The 7,482-nt window shown below is 43.9% G+C and overlaps 1 pseudogene; it reads left to right on the top strand.

Moving 5' to 3' along the window:
* The first annotated feature begins 2,061 nt into the window (after positions 1 to 2,061).
* Positions 2,062 to 5,408, top strand: LOC118631143 (annotated as a pseudogene).
* Positions 5,409 to 7,482: the final 2,074 nt, after the last annotated feature.

The raw sequence follows: 7,482 nt of genomic DNA, 5'->3' as shown, positions 1-7,482 counted from the left end.
TTTTTCCCTGCTAGGCACCCTCCTCCCTATCCCCACCCCCCCACCTCCCTACCCCCAGCATTGCTGTCTATGTCCATTGGTTACACATACATGAAAATATGATCATAATGAGATACGAGGATGGGGTGGGGATACTAAATTCGAGTCCAAACAAGGTTAAGACTGTCGAAAATGAAGTCTAGAGAATCCGGGGCCCAGAAAATCAACAGGCTTGATTGCAAAGGGCTTATAAAGGGACTTGGAGATCAACTAATCCTCACTTACTTTACACGTAGGAAATCTACGCGCAAAGGAGATGACATCATGAAAAGACAGCAGCGTCCATGGTTAGCACACCTTCACCCCTGCTCTGGGCCGAGCACTTCCCAAGGCCACCGGTGTGCACATTCTCATTTTTATCACAACATTCTCAACAGGTGGGTTCTATTACCATCCCTGTTTTTAAAATGAAGTTACTGAACAAGAGTGTCAGTGAAAGACCAAAATCACATGCTAGTGTGGGAGACAACCTCCTGTCTAAAACGGCCCCAGTGATCCCTGCCTGCTGGCATTCACATTTGCTAGGGACTGATTCCTACCAGACAGGAAACAGGCAGTGTGAGGGGTGCCACCCCTGAGATCGTACAAACTCTGTAACTTCTGCCTTGCTGCACTTCCAGCTCTCTAGCTTGCTCACTCCAGCCAAGCCAGGGGTCGTGACGTGAGCTGCCCGACAGACAGACCACATGGCTTGGGATTGAGGGTGCCAGCAATAAATCCAGGCCCTCAGCCCAGAAGCCTGCAAGGGACTGAGTCCTACTAACAGCCACGTGCATGAACTTAGGAGCTGATCGACCCTCAGTTGTGTCTTGAGATGACTGCAACCCAGGCCAACGCCTTGATTAGATAGATGATGAAAGTCCCTCAGACGGAGGATCAGCCAAGCTCCTGACCCACGGAAACGGTGGAATAATAGTGTTTTAAGATTTGGGATGATTTGTTATGCAGCAATTGATAAATAATGCATCTTAAATTGAAATCTCAGGAGTTAAGCTCAAGGGTATCCGACATCAAAGTCTATTTTCTTACCTTGCACAACAATGTCACAAGGCTAGCCAACGGCAGATCGTAAGCGTGATGCTGTAGGTTAAGTTCACATCTTCATTAATTCTTTTAAAATACATTGACTGAACCTCTACCAGGTGTCAGGAACCCTCCTAGATTGTATGATATGAAGATGACTATGACAAGATTTCTGACCTTATCCAGTTCACTTTCTATTAGGGGAGAAAGACGTGCAAACAAGTAAACATTTTAAAAGCACCAAATTCAATTGTGGATATTTGTTTTCATGACTGTGTCTGCGGTTCTGGCCTTTCCAGATTTTAAAGTAGACATCCACTGAGCATCTAATTTCTGCTTTTATTTATGTTTTTGTAGCACAGGAATTAACCCTAATTTACACACATACCAATGTTATTTAGTATAAAAAGGGTATTCAGCCCTGGCTGGTTTGCTCAGTGATTAGAGCGTCGGCCTGCAGACCAGAGAGACCCGGGTTCAGTTCCTGCTAAGGGCAAGTACCTTGGTTGCAGTTTGCCCCCGGCCCCAGTTGGGGTCATGTGGTTGGCAGCCACTCCATGTGTCTCTCTCACATCAATGTTTCTCTCTCTCTTCGCCCCGCCCCCTCCTGCTCTATCTGAAGATAAATGCAAAAAAGGGGGGGAGGGTATTCACTTCTATCTTTTCATTCAACCTAAGCACACTAATATTTTAAATAATGCTTCCTGAAATTAGTACCAAGTAGATAAAAGATGGGGTATCACAAAAGGAACTAAAGGGAAAGAGGAAAGAATGTGAGATATTTAGAAGTGAAATACAAAACAGAAAATTCTGGGGGGAAATGGCAAGGGTGACATAAAAATGGACAGAAAAGAGCTGACAGGGTCTTCTTTCCCAGGACTGGTTCTGAGGGGCAGCAGGTGCACAGACTCACCCTCCCCACCCCCTTCCCCAGTGCCCCAGCCCAGCCTGGGGTCCCTCTTAGATGTTCCAGGAGCCTGCCAAGTGCCCTGGGCCCCGATGGCCACGTCCAGCAGTCACCTGGCTCGCGCAGACTGCCTGCCCTGCACCCGAGGCTGGATGCACCCTGAGGTGTTTCGTGGCGGGGACTCGGAAGCCGTCTGCTCCTCCATCCGTGACGCCAGCATCTCTGCGGGGTTCAGAGCACCACACGAGATGACGTGTCTGATGTCACGTCAGTTCCAGGCCCACCACGTGCTCTTGCCACCCAGAGCGATTACTTCAGAATCACAGTGGGACCTCGGCTCCCGAGCTCACTTTGCTTTGGAAGGCTGTTCGAGAAGCCATTTGTTCGAAACTGAATCAGTTCTTCCCATTAAAAATAATGTAAGTGGAATTAATCCATTCCAGACCCACGGATGATTCCTTGTTTTAACCTTTCTTATATACAGTACAGGTCTAATGTGCGGTTTAATCTGTAAACAAACACGTCTTTTCTTAAATGTATCGGACCACCGCCCACCAGCCCTGAACAAATCACTGTCAGCACTCGGTCCAGGGGTCTTCCAGGTCCCGTGCAGCGTCTTGGCTTTTCCACTATCACTGCTTCGAAGTGCTGTCCGCAGCAAACTGCTGCTCATCTGCCCAACAATGTCTCTGCCTCTTCAGTTGCCTGTGATTGTGAGCACTTTCACACCCTTAGCAACATCAGCACTCTTTCTTTTCATCTTTATTATTGAGAAAATGACAGATGTCCCCCATTTTTCCCCCATCGCCCCCTCCCCTCAGTTCCCACCCCACCCCGGGCCTTCATCACCCTACTGTCTGTGTCCATGGGCAATGCACATATTTGGTTTATCTCTTCCTACTCTCCCCTCCCTTCTTCCCCCTCTGAGGTTTGTCCGTCTGTTCTATGTTTCCATGCCTCTGGTTCTATTTTATTCATCAGTCTATTTTGTTCATTAGATTCAACACGTAAGTGAGATCATGTGATATTTGTCTTTCTCTCGCTGGCTTACTCCATTTCTATGTTCATAGCAGCGCTATTTACAATAGCTAAGATCTGGAAACAGCCCAAGTGTCCATCAGTAGATGAGTGGATAAAAAAGCTGTGGTACATTTACACAATGGAGTACTATGCAGCTGTAAAAAGAAAAAGAAGACTCTCTTACCCTTTGAGACAGCACTGAGGGACCTGGAGACGATTATGTTAAGTGAAATAAGCCAGTCAGAGAAAGACAAGCATCAGCACTCTTGATGGCCTCTTTATATTTTAAAATTGTGCTAATCGTCAACTTCCCAGCAACAAAAGCAAAAAACAAAAACCACTAAAATATTCACAGCACAATTTCCTGAGATGGTAACAATGGGAGGTGTAGCATCATGCATTCTCTCCCTTGTTTGTTGCCCGAGAGATGTTTTCATCATGCTGGGGTATCAGCATGAAAGGGCTGTTGGTCGACTTGGTCAAAGCCGAACAGTTTGAGATGAGATGGTTGTGAACCAAGGTTTGACTATTACTGTACACATGACGGAGTGAGATCAGGACAAGAGTCATTTAAAGGTCTAATCGCTCGCTACTGGTTTCAGCCACGTCCTTCAGTCTGTGCGCTGTGGAAATACAGAACTGACTATGAACACTGCTCGTGTTCAGACTGCCATGTATGTTCAGCTTACAGAAGTGGTGAAGGTCTGCTGCTCTTTCCTATTAGCAAAATCTGCTTAGAAACCTGAAGAAATCATGAGACTCTTAAATGATTTCAGTGTAAACATTGAGGGAGTCAGAATCCTTTGTAAACATTGAGGGAGTCAGAATCCTTTGTAAACACTGAGGAAGCTAGAATCCTTTCTGCTAGGCAACTTTGCACCACTCAGTCCAGCCTTAACTTCCTGTCTTAAGAGTTTGAGAAGCTCATGTCTTATTTGGATAATGATCGTCTGAATAGGTTCCCAGAGCTAAGCTGTATGAGGCAGGGCACTCTTGACTGTGGCATGATAGAAGACGCTGGGGAAATACCAATAGCACTCTTCAGAACACCAGGTTTTGTTTGATGACCCCGTCCAGTGTTTTTGAGAAGGTTAATACATCAGAATTTTATAGATACTCTTGACACCTGCGCTGTGAATTTGACCAAGCACTGAATTACTTTCAGGACATTCACCAGCAGCCTTTGTTGGACATGAAATCAAGCCGCATCTGCTCTGCCAAAACCCGAACATCAGTATTCTGAGGAATGATTGGACGTAGCATGGTTTACAGTAAAATACTTGTCTTAAAGAAACCAAGAGTCACCCTGGCCGGTTTAGCTCAGCGGTTAGAGCGTCGGCCTGCGGACCAGAGAGTCCCGGGTTCAGTTCCCACTAAGGGCACGTATCTCGGTTGTAGTTTGTCCCCAGCCCCTGTTGGGGTCGTGTGGGTGGCAACCACTCGATGTATCCCTTTCACATGGATGTTTCTCTCTCTCCCCTCCTCTCTCTCCCCCACTCTATTAAAAAAATTAAAAAATAAAGAAACCAAGAGTCTGGTGGGAACTAAAGGAACCCCAAGTTCCTCTGTGCCCGGACTGCCTTGCTGTTGTCAATAACTTCACGTTCTTGTTACGTGGGGAAGAGCTGGGCCCAGACGGCGAATTCCATGCTTCTTCCAAAGTGTTCAGTGTTCAGGTATGACCGAGAAAACTCTTGGCTCCGAATGGCAGAATGTCTGTACCACATTCAGAATATGCAGTTGGTGTTACTGGGAAGCTTGTTTATGCTGTAGCAGGCAGAACTAGAGATGAGACTTTCTATTCAACAGAGAGATGTGGCATCACCAATGATAAATGAGGATTTGTGGACCCTTATCCCACTAACAAATAAGGACATGAGGGGACAGTGCTCAATAACAAGTTGAGAATCACTGGTGGAATCGTCTCATCGCCCACCTCTGAACAAATCTGCGTATTTTACCCCAGGAAAGAAAGGACCATTGAACAGTGGGCCAGAATAACTGAAGTTGTTACCAACTGCTGGGAGAATAAGAGCAAAATGAGTCACCCGAGATGATTTCTCACACTGGCAAGCTTTACATCCTCGGTGGTGTCTGTGTGATCTTCAGGTCCTGTTTCAACTCTCGGGGCCGCCCTTCCGCGGAAGCGTACAACCCAGAGACTGATCAGTGGACCATCTCGGCATCCATGCCAGTTGGTACAAGTGGCCATGGTGTGACCGTGCTGGACAAACAAATAATGGTTCTCGGAGGCCTTTGCTACAATGTCACTACAGTGATTCCATTCTCATTTTTGATCGGAAGGAAACAGCGAAGGGAAGATTAGTACCTGCGGGTGCCCTGCAAGCTGGATGGTTTACAAGTATGCGACCTGCACTTTCCAGAATATATCCTAGACGAGGCTGGACATTGCAACTAACGGCATCTTTCTCACTTTGAAGCCAAATGAAAAATGTGTTTGTGACAGAGAGGTTAAAAACAAAGAAAAACTTCACGAGTTTTACTATCAAAGCCATTGGTCTAATAGCACAACATTTTTTATTCTGTGCTAGCATCTTTTTAATGTTAGTGTTCTCAAACTCATGCAGAAAGTTAGTTCTAAGTGCTAGCTCTCAAAACTACTTCCTGAAGCAGTTTAATAGAATGATCCACTTATCTGGGAGGCTGGTTTTATGCTTTAAACATTTCTCAGATGTCAGTGTAGGAGTCGTGCATCTTCTACGAGAAAACCTGATAAGTGTCACTTGATATAATTTTAGTTCCTATCTCGATCTGAAATCTTTTTGAACATTTCAGTGTACATTATATTTCAGTCCATTGTACCTTTTTGTTTTATTGTTCAAGTTTAAAACTCTTGCCCTTTCTGCATGGTGTTTTGCTGAAAATGCAAAAATATAAATTTTCTACAAAGTTAATTTTTTATATTCAAAACACTGTTTCTAAGCTGCCTTCCCTTATCTGCACTGTGTGAGTGACAGCATGTCCATATGTGCATATATCTTATGAATATATAAGTCATGTCCTCTTTTATGCGTGGTTGGGATTCTATAGTTTTAAGCTAGTGCACTTGCATATACCTCTGCCATACATGTTGAATTTTAGATGTAATGTCTTTTCATGTACTAAGATTTTTAGAAAGTTAAAATAACTCAAGTCCTCACTTGGCATCAAAGTTGCCTATCTTCAGTCCATACTGATTACTGAATCTTTCAACTCCTTATATTCCTAAAACATGCATGGATTTATGAAAACTAACATTTTATACTTTATTTTCAAAAGTAAATGTAAGCGTTCCCTATCATTGTATGGTTTCTTTTGGGACATGTTTTATTTTTTGTTTGTTTGTTTTTTTGAAGTCTATTTAACGTTACCTTGTTTTGTTATTTTTATTTTTTTATTTTCTAATCTTTTTTGTTGTCGTTCATCCTCACCTGAGGATATTTTCACACTGATTTTTAGAGAGAGTGAAAAGGAGGGAGGAAGAGAGAAAAAGAAACATTGATGTGAAAGAGACACATCGATTGGTTACCTCCCGCAGAACCCCCACCAGGGCCGGGGACTAATCTGCAACCCAGGTATGTGCCCTTGACTGGGAATCAAACTCTCAAATGGCAACCCTTCTGTCCCTGGGCCAGCACTCTAACCACTGAGCCAAACTGGCGAGGGCATGTTACCCTGTTCTGAATGAGTACTAGAGAGGTCTGTGGCAAGCCCTGGCCCTACAGTGTGCAAGCACTTATAAAGAGAATTCGGGTAATACCAAACTCCTAAAAAAAGGTCCCTTAAAAGTAAGTGCAACTTCCACATTTTACATTCAATAAGGCTGCTGAATCTGTTATTTACTAGAAAGTAGCAATTTTGGAAAATTTGAGTTCAGTTTGTTTCTTTATTTTTTAAAGAATAGTTTATTGCTTTTTAGAGAAAGAGAAAGAAAGATGGAGAGAGAAACACCCATGTGAGAGTGCAACATTGATCAGCTGCCTCCTGCACGCCCTTCACAGGGGATCAAGTCTGCAACTTGGTCATGTATCTTGACTGGGAATCAAACCAGGGACCTCTTGGGTTCAAGGGGTGATGCCCAACCAACTGAGCTGCACCAGCCAGGGCTGAGATCAGTTTTGGCTTAGAGGTAAGGAATGGAATTATAATCTTACTGGTTATATCTACTTGTTTATTTAGTACAAAAAAACCTAGTGGCACTGGGGATGTAAGCCCTCAGCTTTTGTTTTATTTACTGAAAGCTACTAGCATAAAGCACAGTAACCTCAAAGTTGAGAATGGATCAAGAATAATTGTTTAAAAGTATCTGTAGTAAGTGTTTTAGGATTAGCTGCACCTTTCAACTCAATCTACAATAGGGGTACGCATGGGAGAAAACTGATCAGTGCTTCTCTCTTGCTCTCTCAAATCAATAAAAACATATCCTCTGGTGTATGATTTTTAAAAATCACATGATCGTATCAATAGATGCAGAAAAACCATTTGACAAAATC

Source organism: Molossus molossus, unplaced genomic scaffold (genome assembly GCF_014108415.1).
Source record: "Molossus molossus isolate mMolMol1 unplaced genomic scaffold, mMolMol1.p scaffold_m16_p_15, whole genome shotgun sequence".
NCBI classification, from domain to species: Eukaryota; Metazoa; Chordata; class Mammalia; order Chiroptera; family Molossidae; genus Molossus; species Molossus molossus.
This window is presented reverse-complemented; position numbering and strand designations above follow the sequence as displayed.